Consider the following 19,819-nt stretch of genomic DNA (forward strand, 5'->3'; position numbering starts at 1 on the left):
GAATTTTTAATTTTAGCATCAGCACTAAGAATCACAGCATTAGGACAAGTGAGGCTGCTATCCTCATGAGGGCAGAGGTCTGATTCTCCCACGCTAGAGATAAAGTCAGTATTAAGGCAGAACTTGCATTCTAATCTTGGTCTTTTGCCTAACCCGTGGGTAACCTTAAATTTAAAAAGAAAAGATCAAAATAAATCTATTAAGGCTCTTCAAGCAACAATCATTGATCTCAAATAGAAGATGAGCAAACCTGTCCATCTAATCTAGTAGGCCCAATGACTGAAATGACATTCCCATGCTGCTGTGGTTCTTTATTTTATAGAGTGTAGATGCCGTAATTTTGCCTCAAATAGTTATTGAGTCATGTCTAACTTCTAATATCAGAGAATAAAGTTTACAGAATAGAGCCAATATGAACACTGGGCTTGCATCTCCATGACTATCTTGAACAAAAGCAGTATTTACTAAATCACAGCTTCTCCAAAGATATTTCTACCATATGTTTTTGTAATTACCTTTACAGCATTCCATTTTGTGAAAACTGGCAAATAATGAATGTGCTACAAAATAATTTCAGGTCTTCTTTAATCAAAAAGAGAGAGAAAGTAGGTAGGTCTATGAATGTTTTAGAGTATCTTTACTTCTGCGGTGATATTTTGCCTGTTAATTGAAAGAAAAATTAATTCTACTTTTATGAAAGGATAAAAGGATAAATTGCTTTTGGGAAAATATCTACTTTTTAATCTACATGAAAAATCTCTAATTTTTATCCCTACAGCCACCAGTTTTATGTATTATTGTTCACCATAATGTTTGTCCCACCTAAAAAATTATTCTCACAAAATTTATCAGGTTTTTTTTTGTATGAAATTATTTTAAAAACTTAGCCTTAAATAAAATGAGTACACTTTGTAAGTTTGGTTCATTTGTGAAGATAATGTAGTCTCTCCCTCTTTAAGTTGATTATTTAAGCTTTTTAAAAATTATGTTTGTCTTTAGTTTTATCGATATTATTTTGGAAAGTTGTGTTTTCTGTTCCTAAAATGATAATTTCCCTTGAAGATCTTAAGCTCAAGGTGTCATCTGTAAATCTGTAAATGAAAGCACTTTCAATAAAGATCCAGATATTCTCCATTGAGGAACATCTTTTGAAATAAATTTCATGTACATTAAAAGCCTAACCTTTTTCATCTTAGGGAACTGATTTTTCTCATCAGGAACTGCTTTGAGTTTGAAAATGGCCAACAATAATAATCTTGTCCTTATTTAAAAAAAGAAAAAGCCAATCTATAACCTATCTCATTTCCAATTTGTCTTCTTCATGCATTTTTTTAAACAGTTGAGGTAGGTGCATACTGAGTACTATAGTCACTTTTCTTACCCTCCAGTTTATCACTGGGGCAGTGAAAAGACTCCTAGAAAATAACTAAAAAATAAGTAATACAATTCATGCAAAAACAAATGAGTGGTAGTTCATAAGATTGAATAAACCATATAATGCATGGGCACAGCATTATACATATTCTCCCAAATTGGTCTCATAGTCTGTGAGTGGTAGCTAAAGCTTACTCTTGCTGTAGAGCATAATGTTTGCCATCATAAAAGACAACAAAAAACCAGCTAATGAAAATATAAAGGACTCTAAATGAAGGCTTGGCCCTCAGTTTGGGGTATGTAGAAATGCAGTTTTGTTAGTTCATTCTGAGTAAATACACAAGAGATTCCTTTTAAACAAGATCATAAAGAAAATACCTTGAGCATCAGATTCCCAGGAAAGAAAATTAATTTAGAACAAAAAATAAAGTGTTATTCCCATTGAGTAGGACTGAAAGGAAACTGTATTTAAGAAGTAGACTTCAAAGTTTGCTTTATATAACTCTTTAAATTATTTGATGGTAAGCATGTATTACTTTTATCATTTTAAAAATGATTTTTTAGAGGAAGGAAATAAATGCTAAATAAATTAGAATACCTGCATCAACTGGTTGCATATTCTCTTTCTAGTAGGATAGTCTCCTTATAAAATCTAATTAATGTCAGGACATTGCTTGACAAGTATAAAATCAGGTAAAAGGAAATGAGTAATATTAATGGACAGCATCATGTTATGATGGGCTCCATAAGGAAATAGAAATAATCACATTAGTTCATCAAAGCAGTCATCCCAAGAAGACTTCCAAGTCAGAGATGGAGATCACTAACACATCCTTATGTTTTGTATCTTTTTTTTTGATTCCATCTTTCATGTGAAAATATTATTGCTTACCAGTATAATTAAACCACATATAATATTTGTATCATTTTAGGCTCCTTAATGGTATAATATCATATTATAATTATCATTCATCATTAAGCATTAACATTATTCATAGATTATGTAGTCATTATGTATTATATCATTATTACGAATGCAGTCATCATTATTAGTAATAATTAGCCATACTTGGCATTATTCATTCACTATCATAATATCATTCATCATTAACAAAAGTTTCATATACAACAGATACCCCTCAGGCTGAAACCCTTCTTGATAGATTGTGGGAACATCCCAATTCAGCAGTAGCAACTAATGAAGGATCAAAACTCTCTTCCCTTGCCCTCATGGCAGAACGTGTCAATAGATCGTGGCATTCTTTCCAATGGACCAGATACAGCTCTAGAATCTTTTTCAACTCAGCACTCCCGGCAGCCATTACCAGTTGAATAGACTTAGTGTACAAGGTTGGCATATATGTCACTCTGCCTTTGACGTCTCAGGAACATATAGAAGCCATCTGTGTCAGCCTGGGTCTTTCCAAGAAGCAGATGCCACGATGGGATTGGATGGAACAATAGAGTTATTAGATGAAATGCCATTGAGGGAAAATGGAGATGCTGACGGAGGAGCCATCACATGGCGATGCAGGTCTGTACCCTAGGAAGGAGAAGAGAGAAGAAACTGGGGGGAGGGAAGAAGGGAGAGAGGAAGTTACTTCTTAGACTTCTGCACAGTTCTGAGAAAGTTTCAGCCAAACGATGGGCAGTCCTTGAGCCCAAGTGACCCTTCAGAGGAGGCCAGCATTTTACAGGTATGGGCTGGCTTAGTATCTGTCACACTCAGTCACAGGCTGCGAGCAGCTGAGGCAAAGCACAACCTCAGTACCAACTCAGTGATGGATTATAGAGCATCGCAGCTGGTCTGTGGGTCAGTTATGCTCCCCAAAGTAGGAAATCTGAGAGATGCATTTTCAGGGCCACCACAGGCTTCTGTCTGCATGGCACCGATTTACATGTCCTTCTAAGTTGGAGGAGCACCCTCTCCATGTTCCTCACGGGTCTTTATTCCTAAGGGAAAAACTCAGAAAAGAGAAGTCAGGGAATGAAGTGCCACCCCTGATGGTGCATTGGATCTCAGGGTCCCAACCGGAACTTCTCCTCTTCCTCCTCCACCATCCATTCTAAATTACCCCTCACCTTGGCATGACTTGCCTTGGCAGGGCTTGCCTGGTGGTATGACTCCAACCTTCATTCCTGAGGGATCTGATCTCTTCATAATCATCCTCTTCTCAAGCTGTGGTTGCCGTCCAAGTCCATTAGCAGTTACAATGGGGCAAGGAAGTACCAGGAAGCTGCCGGAGTAGATCACACACACATTCCTTCCTCCCTGCCTCCACTGTTTAAAGCAACACTATCTCCTCCTAACGGTCAGGGTTAATTATCCCTGCCCAGTTGGTGACTCCTCTCCTAACCCGCTGAGTCCTAGGCATAACGAGTCCCCAGTGCCCTGGCAACAGCTGTAACTTGTAGTTCACTGGATACCAGCTGTGTGGCTGTGTGGGGACTAGAACCTCCAAGCTGCAAAGCTCAGCGCTTCGGGGACAGAAAGCACAAACCCCCAATGGGTCATTAGTGGTGATGATAAGAGAAGCCACTCCTGCTTCCACACCCTTGATTCTTAGATTGATGTACTCTTCCTATTGAGGGCACAGCACTATATATAGAGAGAGGTCCCTGGTTTAATGCACGTACTGCATCTTGAAGGCTGGCATCCCATGCTTTCAGAGTATTGCCTCACATTGGCCCTTCTGCTCTGCCTTTAGAGAGCTGTTTCTGCTTTCCGTAACGCTGACTGCCTCTGGATGGTGTGATAGTCATAGTCATATCAGAGGGCGACTCCATTCACCTCCTTCCCTGGGAAATTGATCCCCTGGTTGGATGCCTCTGTCTCTGCTACCACGTGAACATGCTCTGTCCACGTGCCCACTGTCTAGTTCTGAAGTGGCCAGTGGCAATCTGACCCATGTCCGTTGGCCGAGTCATTTTGTCTACTTGGTTGTTCAGGGCTTCTTCCATGGTGGACGCCTTCGGGTGGGCATTCACTTACCTAAAATGCCTCTACCCCAGACTTTTGTGTTCTGATCTTCCAGTTCTTTTCTTTTCAGGCCCCTGACCAGAGAGCCAGGCCAATGTCCACTATCCAGGAACTGTAAATATTTTCACCTCAGGCCATTTCTTCCACATAGAGTTGATAATAAGGTGCACTGCTTGCAATGCTGTCCATTGGAAAGATTCTCCCTCTCCACTGTCTTTCAAGGCTACCCCACCTGTTTTCAGCTTGTACCCATATACCTAGCCACTTCATCCATAAGCCAAGCTCAAGCTTTTTCTTTCTCCTTCAGCTGGCTTTATGAAAACCCTCAAGTGTGAGATGGGAGAGGGATGCTGGTGCATCAGTTGAGGATGCTAAGGATAAGGACCTTGGGCTACCTGTTCAGACAATATACTCGTGATCTCTGGTCCTACCCAGGCTTGATCTTGCATGTATCATTTCCATCTCTTGGTGAACTACCCTAGGGCCCATCCAACTTCATGATTTGGAGGGTTCAACAGAACCCAAATAAGGATGGGCAGTTCACGGTCCACAAGCTTCATCTCCACCAATACCCTAGCCCTTCAATATCTGTTTCTCAAAAAGTTTCACATTTCCTGCCACTTGGCTTGGTCTTATTCCAGAATTGCAGGTGCCTGCACTGTGATTCTCCCACTGGGGTTTGCCAAAAGCTCTATCTTTTCCCACTGCATCCTTCTCAATACTGAGACTTCCAAAGCGGGAGCGTCTGCCCAGTTGTATGACCCAAACAGCAGGGCTGCTTACCTGCTGCAGAGCATTTCCTGCTCTGAGCCCTGCCCAAAGCTGGCAGTTTTCTAAGTCACCCAGTACGCAGGCCAGAGCAATATGCTTATCTGTGGAATGTGTTGTCTCCCGAGCCCAAAAAACCTAGCCAGGGTGATATTGTAGGGATGAAAGATGCACCCATGTGTCTTTTACTTTGGAAAAGATATCCTGGCATGCTCCTGACCATTGGACCCCCTAAAAACTCACCACAGTGGCAGGAGCCTGAATATTCACAGGGTCCATAATGGAGCTCCCACTTTCCTCAGCCTCGTTATTCCTTCCGCTGATCATAGGGACCAGTGAGCCATGTGGTCTGCACTGTAGCCTAAGCCCATTGCAGAATCCTTTCCTACTGAGGGCGACTCAGAAATTTCCACTTCACTGAGTGTTGTCATTGCTCTTTCCAGACTTCTAAGAACTACCTTAGCAGTGAGTTTGCCCCATTCCCTGAGGTTTTTGAAAATCTTAGATCCTGAGAAAGTTTAATTCCAGGCCCCTTAACAAGCACTCTCAAAATATAGTCCAAAGTATATGCCTCTGTCTCCTGCTGGTACGTGCTAGAGAATTCTGGCAGCTTTTCTGGTGTGCAGTCTCTTTTCTTCTTCATCATTCCTATCATGTGTCCACCCAGGCTATGCTGGGACTGATCTTTAGTTATCAGACAGGGAGGAAGTGAGGCCAGCTGCCAAGGGGAGCCTGTGTTCCTTGTGAGGGAGAGGTCTCTGCAGCATCTTCTAGGGTGACAGAGTACTGGCTCTTACCAGGGAAGGATGGGACACTTCTGCAAGCCTAAAGGAAGTGGTGGTGTTGGGGTGGGGAGAGGAATCCTGCAGAGAAAATATACTCAGGAGCATCCATCTCATGTCCTTATCCCAGCTCTCAGGGTCCCAGGGTCCCCCAACCAGCACCTTGACCTTGGTAGAAGAGATCTGTCCTGGCTGAACATTCAAACATCTGGGAATCTCTGCAATTCTATCTGATTTTCAGTCTGTTCAACTGTGTCTGTCTCCCACACTATAAGGAGGTAAGGGCCTTTTTGTAAGCTACCAAAGAGACCCTCTGGCTCTCACACTTAGACATTAACTGCTTATTAATGTCTCTGAGCCTTTCATTATCCTCCTGCTGGCATCAATACAACTTACCAGTAATCAGCCAACTCTGCTCTCTTTGAGGACATTGTTCTTACCATAGCTTAAAAATGCCTGAATCATCACATCTGCAACAGCATTCCCCCCTCAGCCAGGCCATTTCCCTAGGTCACTATCAATGAAATATTTAGCACTCGAGTCACCACTTTATGCTAGGGACTGTCCTTGACCCATCTATCAATCAGGTTAACACCCTCTTTGCCCACTGGGTGATTAGTGGGTTGGTCCCAAATTGCAATCTTTTCTTGGATCATTCTTGGGACTAATTGTGTTAGTCCAGGTCACCTCAAAAGCAGAAGCTAAGATGGAATTAGATAAATTTAAGAGATTTATTGAGGCAAATGCTGGTGAGGGAAAATGGGGAGCTGGAAGAAGCTGGGAGATCCATCAGACCAATGCTGATCCCACCCCTGTGCAAGAGAGAAGGAACATCTTGGACTGCAGCACTGTCCTAAGAAAGTCTTGGCAAGGCCAACAGGAATCCTCAAGCCAAAGGTATCCTTCTGAGGAGTCCTGTGTCTTTGAGAAATGGACCTGCCTTTGTATCCCTGCCACGTGCAGTCACTGGGAACGGTTCAGGGGAATGGGGCCTTAGCGTGGACACAATGATAAAGGTCAGAGCACAGCAGCTGATGCCTTTGGTTAATTACCTTCCCTGCAGTAGGGGATCTGGGAGGCACGTGCGCATGGCTGCCATGCCATGCCATTACATAGAGGCATTTGTGTTCACAAAGAGCCCATCTCAGCCATTGTTGAAATGCTGATGCTTATTTGGCTCAGTTCGAGAAAGGGATGATTTTGATCCTTATACTGAAAACTGTGGGAGAAAGATAAACCTAACTGGAGTCTGAACTGACAAAGTAATAAACTTAAGAGTAATAATAAAATACTAATGAATACTCTTTTTTATTTTTTTTTAAGATTTTATTTATTTATTTGAGAGAGCGAGAAAGAGCACTAGCTGGGGGAGGAGCAGAGAGAGAGGGAAAAGTAGATTCCATGCTGAGCACAGAGCCCCACTCATGGCTCCATCCCAGGACCCTGAGATTGTGACCTGAACAGAAACCAAGAGTTGGATGTTCATTCGTTTGTTTGTTTTTAACCAATGAATAAATATTTTCTTTTTTTATTAATTATTTTTTTATTATGTTCAATTAGCCAGCATATAGTACATCATTAGTTTTTGATATAGTGTTCAACGATTCATTAGTTGTGTATAATACCCAGTCCTCATCACAACACGTGCCCTCCTTAATACCCATCACCCGGTTACCCCATCCCCCCACCCCCTCCCTTCTGTAACCCTCAGTTTGTTTCCCAGAGTCCAGAGTCTCTCATGGTTCGTCTCCCTCTCTGATTTCTTCCCATTCAGTTTTCCCTCCCTTCCCCTGTGGTCCTCCGCACTATTCCTTATGTTCCACATATATGAATGAAACCATATGTTTTAACCGACTGAGCCACCCAGGTGCCCCTATATATTAAATAATTTTTATATGTATTATTTAGAAAGTAAATGTCCTCCATATTCTCACTCCTTGGAGATAACTATTAACAGTTCAGTGATATGCATATAATGTTTTAAACAAAAATGGTATTTTACTATACTCACTTTCATTCAATATCCAAATTACGTTTTTTAACATTTCATCCTTTACTTCTTTTTTTTTTTAATTTTATTTATTTATTTGAGAGAGAGAGACAGAGAAAGCGAAAGAGAGCACGAGTGGGGAGGAGAGGGAGAAGTAGGCTTGCAGCCGAGCCAGGAGCCCAATGTGGGGCTCAATCCCAGGACACCGGGATCATGACCTGGGCCGAAGGCAGACGCTTAACCGACTGAGCCACCCAGGGGCCCCTCATCTTTTACTTCTTATAAGTTCTTTTAAATTGAGGTATACGTCACACAACATAGACTTCACTATTTTAAAGTGTACACTTCCGCCATTTTAGGATATTCACTAGGTTGCACAATCATCGCCATGATCTAATTCCGGAATATTCTCATGCCCTCAAAAAGAAACCTTGTCCCTACTGGCAATTAATCCCAATTGGCCCGGCAGTTAATCCCCACCAGCCCTGTCAGCCACTCATCTACTTTCCGTGTCTATGGATTTGCCTATTGTAGACATTTCACACAAATATGATATGTGGCCTTGTAGGTCTGGCTTCTTTTTCTTAGCATAATGTTTTCCAGGTTCATCCACGCTGCAGCATGTACCAGGCTTCATTCCTTTGTATGCCTGAATTATATTCCATTGTGTGGATACACCATTTTTTGTTTATCCATTTATCAGTTGATGGACAGTTGAGTTATTGCCACTTTTTGGCTATTACGTACAATGCTGCTATGAACATTTGTGTACAAGTTTTTAAGTGGACATATGTTTTCAATTCTCTTGGATATATACACTGAGAAGTAGAATATTTGGGTCATAGTGTAATTCTGTGTTTAATTTTTGGGGGACTGTTGCCCACACTGGTTATACCTTCTCACCAGCAAGCAAATTACTTTTTTTTTTTAATTAATTTATTTATTTTGAGAGAGACAGAGCACCAGCAGGAGGGGCAGAGGGAGAGAGAGAGAGAATCTCAAGCAGAGTCTGCGCTGAGCATGGATCCCCACGTGGGGTTCAATCTCACAACCTTGAGATCATGACCTGAGCTAAAACCAAGAGTCAGATGCTTAACCAACTGTGCCACCCAGGTGCCTTAAGCAAATTACTTCTCATACTTCAAATATCTTAGGCATCTTTCTGTGCATAGAGATTAATAAAATTATTTTAATAGCTATTTAGTAGTCCATTACAAGAGGGCATCAAAATTTATTTAACTAATCTCCTGGTAATGGACATTGCATTGTTCTCAGTTTTTTACAATTTCAACTAGTGCTGTATTACATTTTACACATATCTTAACACGTAAAGTTACTTGGTCAAAAGAGATACTTGTTCTAATTCTTTTATTGAGATATAAGTGACATACAATACACTGTACCCATTTCAAATATACAACCTGTTACGTTCTGATTATGTATACAACCATGAAATCCTCACCACGATCAAAATTCTAAACATATACATCACCTGCAAAGTTTCCTTTCCTCTCTCATACCCATCCTCATCTTTACCCCTATCCCCAGGCAAACAATGACCTATTTTCCGTCAATATAGTTAAGTTTGCATTTTCTAGAATTTTATATAATTGAGTCATACAGTATATACTCCTTTTTGTCTGGCTTCTTTTACTCAGCATAATTATTTTTTTTTAAGTAATCCAAATGTCGTGTATCAATAGTTAATTCCTTTTTATTGCTAAATAGTATTCCATTGTATGGACATAGTATAATTTTAAATGTATTAATCGCCTGATGGACATTTGAGTTGTTTCCAACATCTGGCTATTAAAATAAAGCTGCTATGAAAAGCTCTGTTCAGGTATTGTTATATACATTTGCTTTCATTTTTCTTTAGCAATGGAATGGAATGACCAGATCATGGTGAGTATATGTTTAACTTTTTAAGAAACTGCCAAACTGTTCTCCAAAGTGTTTGTTCCATTTTACACTCCTTCACATCCTTGTCAATCCTTGGCATGGTCAGTTTTTCTAATTTTTGCCATTTGAATAGGTATGTAAGTATAATTCATGTGGGTTTAATTTGCTTTTCCCTAATGCCTAGTGATGTTGTGTATCTTTTCGTATGCTTATTTACTATCTACATTTCTTCTTAAGTGAAGTTGCAAATCTTTGCCTGTTTATTTACCCATTTTTGTATTGCCTTGCTTGAATGTTAAGTGTTCTTTATACAAGTCCTTTCTCAGCTATATGACTTGCAAACATTTTCTCCCATTCTGTGGCTAGTCTTTTCATTGTCTTAGCAGTGTCTTTCAAAGACACTGAAGCTTTTAATTTTGATAAAGTTCAGTGTATCAGTTTTTTTCTTGTAAATTGTTCCTTTGGTACCATTTCAAAGAACTCTATGCCTAATTCAAGGTCACAAAGATTTTCTTCAATGTTTTCTTTCATAAGTTGTATAATTTTATGTATCATATTTAGGTCTATAATCCATCTTGAGTCCATTTTTGTACATGCTGTAAGATATGGATCTAATGTCATTGTGTTACAATAGAACATTCAGTTGTTCTATCACCATTTTTTGCTAAGACTATTCTTTTCCACTGATTTATCCTCACATCTTTGTTGAAAAATCAGTTGTCCCCTTATGTGTGGGTCTATTTCTGAGCTCTGTTCTGTTCCATTGTTATATGTATCTATCTTGGTGCCAATACCACACTATCTTGATTAATAGGGAGTGTTAATTAATCAGGACGTGTTAGTTTCTCAACTTTCATATTCTTTATAAAGCAATTTTGCTATTCTAGTTTCTCTGCATTTCCAAATGAATTTGAGAATCAGTTTCTCAATTTCTGCAATAAAGCCTACTGGGATTTTGATGGGATTACATTCAATTGATATACCAGTTTTGGAAGAAGTGGCATTATAACAATAATAATATTGAGTCTTCCAACCATTTATTAAATTCTTCTTTAATATCTCTCATGAATTGTAGTTTTAAAGGTACAAGTTGCACATCTTTTTTCAAATTTATTAAGTATTTCATAATTTTTATATTATTACCAATCATGTTATTTTTGTAATTTTGTAATTTAAGTTACTTATTGTTCATTCCTAGTCTATAAAAATATAACTGATATTTGTTATATTTTGTATACAATTGATTTTTTATATTTTATATTTTATATCCTGCCAAAATCTATATATCTATATATGCATATGTATTATTGGACTACATATACTTAATAGTTAGCAGGATCCCCTACTTGATTCCTTGGTCTGTAGGATAACATTTATTAAAGGGACGCCTGGGTGGCTCAGTGGGTTGGGTATCTGACTCTTGATCTCGGCTCAGGTCTTGATCTCAGGGTCGTGAGTTTGAGCCCTGTGTTGGGCTCCACACTGGGCATGGAGCCTACTTAAAAAAAAAATTTGGGGGGGAAAATGCAAATTCTATATCTCTGAAACTATCCCCCCCGAGCAAAGATAGTAAATCAAAAATAATATATTTCAGGGAGGAATGGCAGAAATTAATTCTCCCCTAAAGACCTAAAGGATGTAGGGATTAGCGGCCCACATCATACATCTATTTAATTCTCCAATCTGGCTCCTTCCAAAACTGAATCATGGAAGATGGCAGGAACTACCTCAAACTCAATGAAATCCTGGCCCAAACTGCACCTGCAGTGCCAGATGTGGTGTCTTTGCTGGAGCTCACTTAACACTGCCTCGGGTACGTAGTACGTGACCAGTCAGCTGTCAAGTTCATTCTTTGTCATCTCTATCAGAAAGTTCACATTGACTTAGGCCAGTCTATTAGAGGACTATGCTAACCATCTCACTCTCTGTCAAAATACAGCCCAGAGGGAATTGAAACCTTTGGGATTGAGCACAAGCAAGGGCAAAGGGCAAAAGTAAGCGACACAAGCAGTTGCCCCAGACCCCATGTCATTCACCACTATCGCACCATCCGTCTGTCCCACAGCTCACACCTAGGGCTACGTAGGGGGACCTTGGTGAACAGCTCACAGAGAGGGAAAAGACAAGGCTTGGTTCATGGATGATTCAGCTCAGTATGTGGGTACAAGTCAGAAATGGACTGTGGCCATACTACATATCCTCTCAGGGATGGCTCTGAAGATCAGGGTGAAGGGAAGTCTTCCCCATGGGCAGAGTTTCACTTGGAGCACTTCATTCACCTTGTGTGAAGGGAAAGTGGCCCAAGGAAAGACTGTAGAGTCTCGTGGACATGGACACGTTGTTGGACTGTTTGGTGAAGAGCTTAAATGAGAAGGCTTGGAACACTGAGGACAGGGAGGTCTGGGGAAGAAGCTGTGGATGGACATATGGGAATAGGCAAGAAGTGTGGAGATCTTTGTACTGTTTATTCATATCCACCAGAGAATATTAATCAAGGGAGAGGCCCTAAGAAACCAAGTCACTAGAACAACTCACACACAAATCTCAGAGTCTCAGAGCTTTTTTCCCAAAGGAACTTACTTATGGCAAATACACAGTCTTTGGTTCTTTATCTGATTATATTCAGTACCGAACAGTGCATTTTCTCCCAAAATCATAATTTTGATATCAGAAGAGTGTCCATATTTTTCATCTGTATATAGTAGGGTACCATTTGTACAAAGGGAAAATATTATAGGGGCGCCTGGGTGGCTCAGTCGGTTAAGCATCTGCCTTCAGCTCGGGTCATGATCCCAGGGTCCTGGGATCAAGCCCCACATCGGGCTCCCTGCTCAGGTGGGAAACCTTCTTCTCCCTCTCCCACTCGCCCTGCTTGTGTTCCTGCTCTATCTCTCTCTGTCAAATAAATAAATAAAATCTTTTCTAAAAAATTAAATATATATATATATATATATATATATACATATATATATATATAATATACTCATAGTTGCTTTCATATACAGAAAATATTCCTGGAAGGACATACCAGAAACGATGGACAATTGGTGCCTTAGGGAAGCAGAACTGTGTGATAGATTAAAAAGGAGCCCTTCTTACTGTACACACTCTTACTTTTTCTGAAACCATGCACAATGAACTTCAAAATAAACTAGAAAAAGTAAATTTGACCAAAAAAGAAAATTGCAAAAGAATGAGTCACTTTTTCAGACAAAATTTCTTTGTCCTCTTTCCTCATCTATAATTCCATACTCACAGAAGTTGCCACAAAGCCCTTATCCATCCATCTTCAGGATCTTCAAAATTAGTTTCAGACAAACTCCATTTACACAAGCTCTTCGATCTCCCTGGTTACTTCCTTTCCATATCTATTCTTTGTCATCTTCTAGTAAAGCCTTCTTTTTTCTGATGCAATCTCACTGATCTCCCCATGCTCTCCAGGTTCTTCATTTATTTGTTTTTCCACTTTGACCATTATCCGCATGAACTTAGACCAGTAATAACCTAAGCTGCTTCCTCCCAAGAGGTGATGGGAGAGATTAGAAACAACTAAAATCTAATATATTTTATTTTCTCATTATAATATCTCCTTCTTAGCATCGCTATTAATTTTAATGTCTTGGTTTAAGAGAGTATCTCCAGTACCTAAGACAGGACCTGGCACATGATTGATGCTTATAATTTATTGAGTTAAATGAAAGAACGAAATTGGTAAATTAACAAAACGCTCTGTTCGGAGGTCAGCTCATTTTTTTCTATGCAACCTTAAAATAAATGTTGGCACTCCCAGATTTTAGGAAGTCTGTAGCCCGAGTATCTGTGCTTGGAAGTCACCTAAAGGTGATCTGGAGATACCCCACTCCTGGCTGGAGACACATGTTGTTAGATGCTTCCCACTATGGGGATATTTTTGTTTGTTCTGTTTTTGTTTTACCAGATCATCAGTTTATGCTAAAAGAATATAACTTAGGAACAGCTAGATGGAGGAGATAGATACACAGGGCAAGGTATGGAGAAGGGGGCAAGGGCCAGGGGGCAGGGTGGTGGAGACCTGTCGTGCCCTCTCTGGGCTCCCCATTCTTGCAGTACCTCCAAGTGTCCACCAAACCCGAAGCTCTCTGAATCCCGACCTTTGGGGGTTTCATGGAAACTTCATCACGTGGGCACCATTGATTAAAGCATTGGCCATTAGTGATTGAACTCAATCTCTAACCTCTCTGTGCAGGGGTGGTTCCCCTGGCAACGGGCCCCCAGCCACAGGGGCTTTCCAAAAGTCAGGTCATTAACATAAAGTCAGGTGTAGTTAAAAGGAACTTGTTAGGAATAACCAAAGACACCTTTATCACTTGTATTCTCACGCTCTTTTCACTTAGGAAATTTCAAGGGTTTTAGGAGCTCTTAGGTGCCAGGAATGAGACAAAGACCAACACCATGGTGATATTTAATGATATTGCAGAGGTAGCTTGCTGTGCTTCGTGATTTCTCTGAATTCTCTAATCTCTCTGTGTCCCATTACTGCTGCTGTTAAAAGCGTTTTGGCTTGGTGTCCGTGCACTCCACGCCTCTCTCAAATCAGCTTGAAGGGCTGCTAAATTGGAAAATGTCCCTGTCTCTCGGGACACTACTTCTATAACTGCTTGATTTGTAGGTCTCAAAACAGAAGAGTGAAAATTTTTAAATTTCCTCACAGTTCTCAAAGGAGGCCGGAGAGTGAAAGAAACACCAACGCCTACCGTACAGATCGGATATTCTTTCCTCCATGCTAACAAGGCGGAGGTACTAACAAAAATGGGATCATCTGCTTTCTCTATTCTGTCCTTTCGCTCCTGCCCGGTAAGCAAAGGTCTAAGTACTGAAAATCACTAATTATATTCTGAATCCCTCGTATAGCAGTAGCAATTATGTATTAGCGAAGAGCTTCAAGCTGAAGACTGCTTTCTATTTAGCAGAGAACACCCCCTTCTACTTATTCAGAAACTACTATATCATTTATTTATCACATACCCACCATATGCTAGACACTATGTTATTTTCTTTCACATAAGTAACTTCCTTTAATGTATCTCTTTGTGTGTGTGTGTGCATTTATTCATTCATTACAGGAGAAAAAAATCTGGTAGCAGGAGAAAAAAAATCTAACAGGGATTTATCCGTCTTGACTTGCTGGGGTCCTCAGCAATGAGGACAAAGAAAATGAAGGGTTAGTGTAATCAGCTTTGATTTTCTACAGATGGAGCATTGTTATTTAAATATAATTTCTTTCTTTATGTTGTAGTTCCTGGTTTTAAAAGAGGGTTTCGTGGTTGAGCTAAAACTAGATACACAGCATCAGTCATTGAAACTCTCACTTGTTAATTATATAGAAAACATTGCACCCTGTGTATGGATTTGAAATCACTGGCCATATTCCAACTTTGTGAAAGATGCGGTATAAACAGAAGTATGTCTCACCACCAAGTAACTCTGAATGCAACTATGTGATTTTGCTATGTCAGTACTTGAAATGATATATACTTCTACATGCAAATTTACTGAGGCTTAAAGGGAAATAAAAGAGGGTTGCTCACCAACATCCCTACTATCTAATTTTAGGACATTTCCTCCCTTATAAAAGAAACCCCATACCCATTTGCTGTCAACCCCCATCCTTCCCCCATCCCCGACTCTCATCACTTCCCTGCCTTAGGCAACTGCTACCTTACTTTCTGTCTCTACTGATTTTCCTATTCTGGACATTTCATATAAATGGAATCAAGGCTCATCCATGTTGTAGCATAAGTCAGTACTTCATTTATAAAGAAGGTTTTTTTAATATCCAAAAATCAAATAAATTCTTTGTGAGGTAATAAATTAGGTATATGGAAGATAAACACATAATTCAGTTATGTACCAAATATCTTATTTTGATTGTGTCAAGGTCAGGATTTTTAATTTGCACATTTTGATAGACAGCTGTGTAGGTTCAGAAAATGATAATTAAAGAGAAAGACTAAAATAAGACATGTTTTATACATTAAATTCAGTGATGTATTTCTCCACTTCTGAAAATTCATAGGTATTATGGAAAGATGATGGTTTAATACATTCACAAAGAAAAAAATCTGAAAGGTTGAAGAAAATGGGTACTTGAAAACTGACAAAGAGATTGCTTTTCTTTAATCAAATACCAAACAGAGGTCTGAAAACTCATTTTAGAGTAAGAATATTCAGTTGCCTCATAAATAAAGCAAGGTCATGGGTTTTCCATTGTGTAAAGGGAACATGAAAAATATCATGCCTATTGTCAGCTGCCCTTAGGGCACCAGACAACAATAATATCTTTCAGCAATTCACCCCTCATTCTTCTCAATGTTTCATAGATCCCTTCACGGTTCTTTGCTCTAACCTTCCTTTGACTTTCAGTTACCTTCTTGCCCTGTTCCTGATCTGCTTTCCTATGTCAGATGCATCTTGCATGGAGAAAGATACCACAAGTCACAGGGCACAAAAATGCCCAAGTGACCTTTTCTTCTCCAGAAGCCTAAAGTGACAACCTCATCGTTGGGGGTTTGCCCAGGCTCTATACGAGGCCATCTGAGCCTTGATTAAGACTTCAACAAATCAGGGATGCCAATCACGAATAAAAATTAAATAAGCCTATGTTTAATACTTTCAAAACTCCTCTGATAGCTATGGTGGTATAAATTTTAAAATAATTGGACTGAAGGGGCGCCTGGGTGGCTCAGATGGTTAATCGTCTGCCTTCGGCTCAGGTCATGATCCCAGGGTCCTGGGATCGAGCCCCACATCGGGCTCCTGGCTCAGAGGGGAGACTGCTTCTCCCCCTCCCTCTGCCTCTCTCCCTGTTCATGCTCTCTCTCCCTCTCTGCATCTCTGTGTCTCAAGTGAATAAATAAAATCTTTAAAAAAACTAAAAAATAAAAAAATAAAATAATTGGACTGACTGACACTTATTGTATAAGTTAGTATTGCTTTTATTTTGTACCACACAATGGTGAGGTGTTGCCAACTGATCTCAGGCACTTTAGTATGCATAACACTTACGTTCTTTTGGAAAGATGACAGTAGCCACCAAAGAAGTTTGCCTGGAATAAAGGTTAGCACTCCCCCACAAACTTGGCACCTGGCTATGAAGAAAGGACCCCGCGGACGACATTCTGCCAACACACACACATTCACCATCTAACCATTGACTAAGCAGGGCAAGCACAAAAGCCATTCATACTGCTTGTTCTGAGCTCCAAAGAAATTCCTGCTTGCCTGCTTTTCTTTTCTTTCCTTCCTTCCTTCCTTCTTTCCTTCCTTCCTTCCTTCCTTCCTTCCTTCCTTCTTTCCTTCCTCTCTCTCTCTTGTTTCTTTTGTCCAGGTGCTCTAACCACTCTAGGCAGACACGCCAGGACATAACACAAGAATCCTCTGAGCCTAAGGTCACACACCGAAGAAATACACACTATAGGAATCTGTTGATTTTTATATCCAATACGTGCAAGCGTGGGGAGTGTCTCTGAAACATCTCACAAATCAATACATCGAAATTACCCATTTCTAACTTTCTTCATGTTATTTTACAATTCACTAATTTTACCAGTAAAATGACCATTGTTGACATTTAGTCTGCTAAGAAGTAGAGTAACTACGAGTGGGGTCATGGCGCAGGTAATCACAGGACCACCATCAGCGTCGGGCAATCCCTGGTTAGAATGCTAGCTGCACTTAGTTGTAGCTTAGTCTAAGTAACAAAAACATAATAACAGTCCATCTATGCTAACTTGTTTTATTTTTAAAAAGATTTTATTTATTTATTGAGATAGAGAGCGAGAGCCAGCAAGAGAGCACAAGGTGGGGAGGGACAGAAGGAGAGGGAGAAGCAGATTCTCTGCTGAGCAGAGAGCCAGATGTGGGGCTCGATCCCAGGACCCTGAAATCATGACCTGAGCCAAAGGCAGATGCTTAACGACTGAGCCACCCAGGTCCCCCCTCTTCTAGGATTTTCATGGTTTCAGGTCTCACATGTAAGTCTTTAATCCATTTTGAATTTGTTTTTGTGTATGGTATAAGAAAGTGGTCCAGTTTCATTCTTCTGCACGTTACAGTCCAGTTTTCCCAACACCATCTGGTGAAGAGACTGTCTTTTTCACATTGGATATTCTTTACTGAAGATTAGTTGACCATATAATGTGGGTTCATTTCTGGGTTTTCTATATTGATCTATGTGTCTGTTTTTGTGCCAGTACCATACTGTTTTGATTACTACAACTTTGTCATATAATTTGAAGTCTGGAATTGTGATACTTTGCTTTTCTTTTTTAAGATTGCTTTGGCGGGCGCCTGGGTGGCTCAGTTGGTTAAGCGACTGCCTTCGGCTCAGGTCATGATCCTGGAGTCCCGGGATCGAGTCCCGCATCGGGCTCCCTGCTCGGCAGGGAGTCTGCTTCTCCCTCTGACCCTCCTCCCTCTCATGCTCTCTGTCTCTCATTCTCTCTCTCTCAAATAAATAAATAAAATCTTTAAAAAAAAAAAAAAAAAAGATTGCTTTGGCTACTCAGGCTCTTTTTTTTTTTTTTTTAAGTAAGCTCTAGGCCCAATGTGAGGCTTGAACTCACGACCTTGAGATCAAGAGTCACATGCTCTACCAACTGAGCCAGCCAGGCGCCCCATTATTCAGGGTCTTTTGTGGTTCCATACAAATTTTAGGATTGTTTGTTCTAGTTCTGTGAAAAATGCTGTTGGCATTTTGGTAGGGATTGCATTAAATGTGTAGCTTGCTTGGGTAGTAAAGACATTTTAACAATATTTGTTCTTCCAATCCATGAGGGTGGGATGTGCTTCCATAAGACTAATTGTAATGGGGACATATACAAAATGTGTTCAATTGCTCAAGAAACATTTGTTGAGTACCTACTATGTGTTTGAAGTGCTAGGGAGTGGCAATGAATAAAACAGGCAATTCTCTGCTTTCATGGAGCTTACATAGATTTAAATCAAACTGTTAATGCCTCTCTCTCCTGATAGAAGTATCACTTTGGTTATCACCAATTCATTAAAAAACTGTTGGAAACTTAGAATCACTTTTCTTAAATCGTGTTAAATTTCATAAGTGATATGCGAACAAAATTTGTGTTACGAAAATCTGGTTTCAAGCCAATTTTTTAAAGTGTAGATCCTCTCCTGTCCTATTCACAATCCTGAACTACCATGAAGACTAACAAACTCATTCCCTTTTTAAAGACAATTCCCGGCAGAGGGAAGAGCATTACTGGCAGGGGGAACAAGGGCAAAGACCTCCAGGCAGGACTGTACCTGGCAAGTTGAAGGAACAGGAGGGAAGTCAGGGTAGTCGGCAAGAGTGAACAAGAGAATAGGTAAGATCTGAGTGTTGAGGGGGTAGAGGAGACAGATCGTGCAGTGGTGTGTAGACCATCTTAAGGACTTTTACTCAGAGTGAGATGAGAAGCTACTGGAACATTTTAAGCATGTGAGAGCCACCATCTGACATACATTTTCATAGAACCAAATAAGCCACAGAGGGCAAGGTGGAAGCAGAGAAAACCGTTAGGAGGCTTTTGGAGTGACCCAGGCAAGAGATGACAGTGGCTTGAACCAGGGTAGCAGTGGAGATGGTGAGAAGGGGAAGGAGTATAAGTGTGTCTTGAAGATAGAGCCAACGGGGTTTGGATAATGTATGTGAGATACGAGAGAAAAGGGGGACCCAATTGTCTAAAAGGTGAATCCCTTCCAAAAAAGAGATAATATATCTTTAAAACCATAGTGCATTTTTACATGTCATGTGTGTGAACTACAGCAACACAGTACCTTTGCATTTGGCATTCTAAAGGCTTCTCATATTTATCTCCTTTTTCTTCGTGTATCTTTGTCAGGTAACCCAAGAGTCTCTGCTACTACATTATGTAAACATAGGTATGCATATATAAAATACCTCTGCCTATCCATATGTAAAACACCTAAGCAATAGGCTGGCTTCCTCAAATTTTTTTTTTAATCTTTTTTTTTTTTAATTCAAAT

At 40.1% G+C, this 19,819-nt stretch overlaps 1 non-coding gene across 1 annotated transcript; it reads right to left on the bottom strand.

The window, feature by feature from the left end:
• Positions 1-18,374: 18,374 nt before the first annotated feature.
• TRNAK-CUU lies at positions 18,375-18,447 on the bottom strand. Its single transcript has one exon. It is a non-coding gene; the product is annotated as a tRNA-Lys (tRNA).
• Between the last annotated feature and the right edge of the window lie 1,372 nt (positions 18,448-19,819).

This window comes from Phoca vitulina, unplaced genomic scaffold, assembly GCF_004348235.1.
Source record: "Phoca vitulina isolate PV1807 unplaced genomic scaffold, GSC_HSeal_1.0 scaffold15, whole genome shotgun sequence".
In the NCBI taxonomy this organism is placed as follows: domain Eukaryota; kingdom Metazoa; phylum Chordata; class Mammalia; order Carnivora; family Phocidae; genus Phoca; species Phoca vitulina.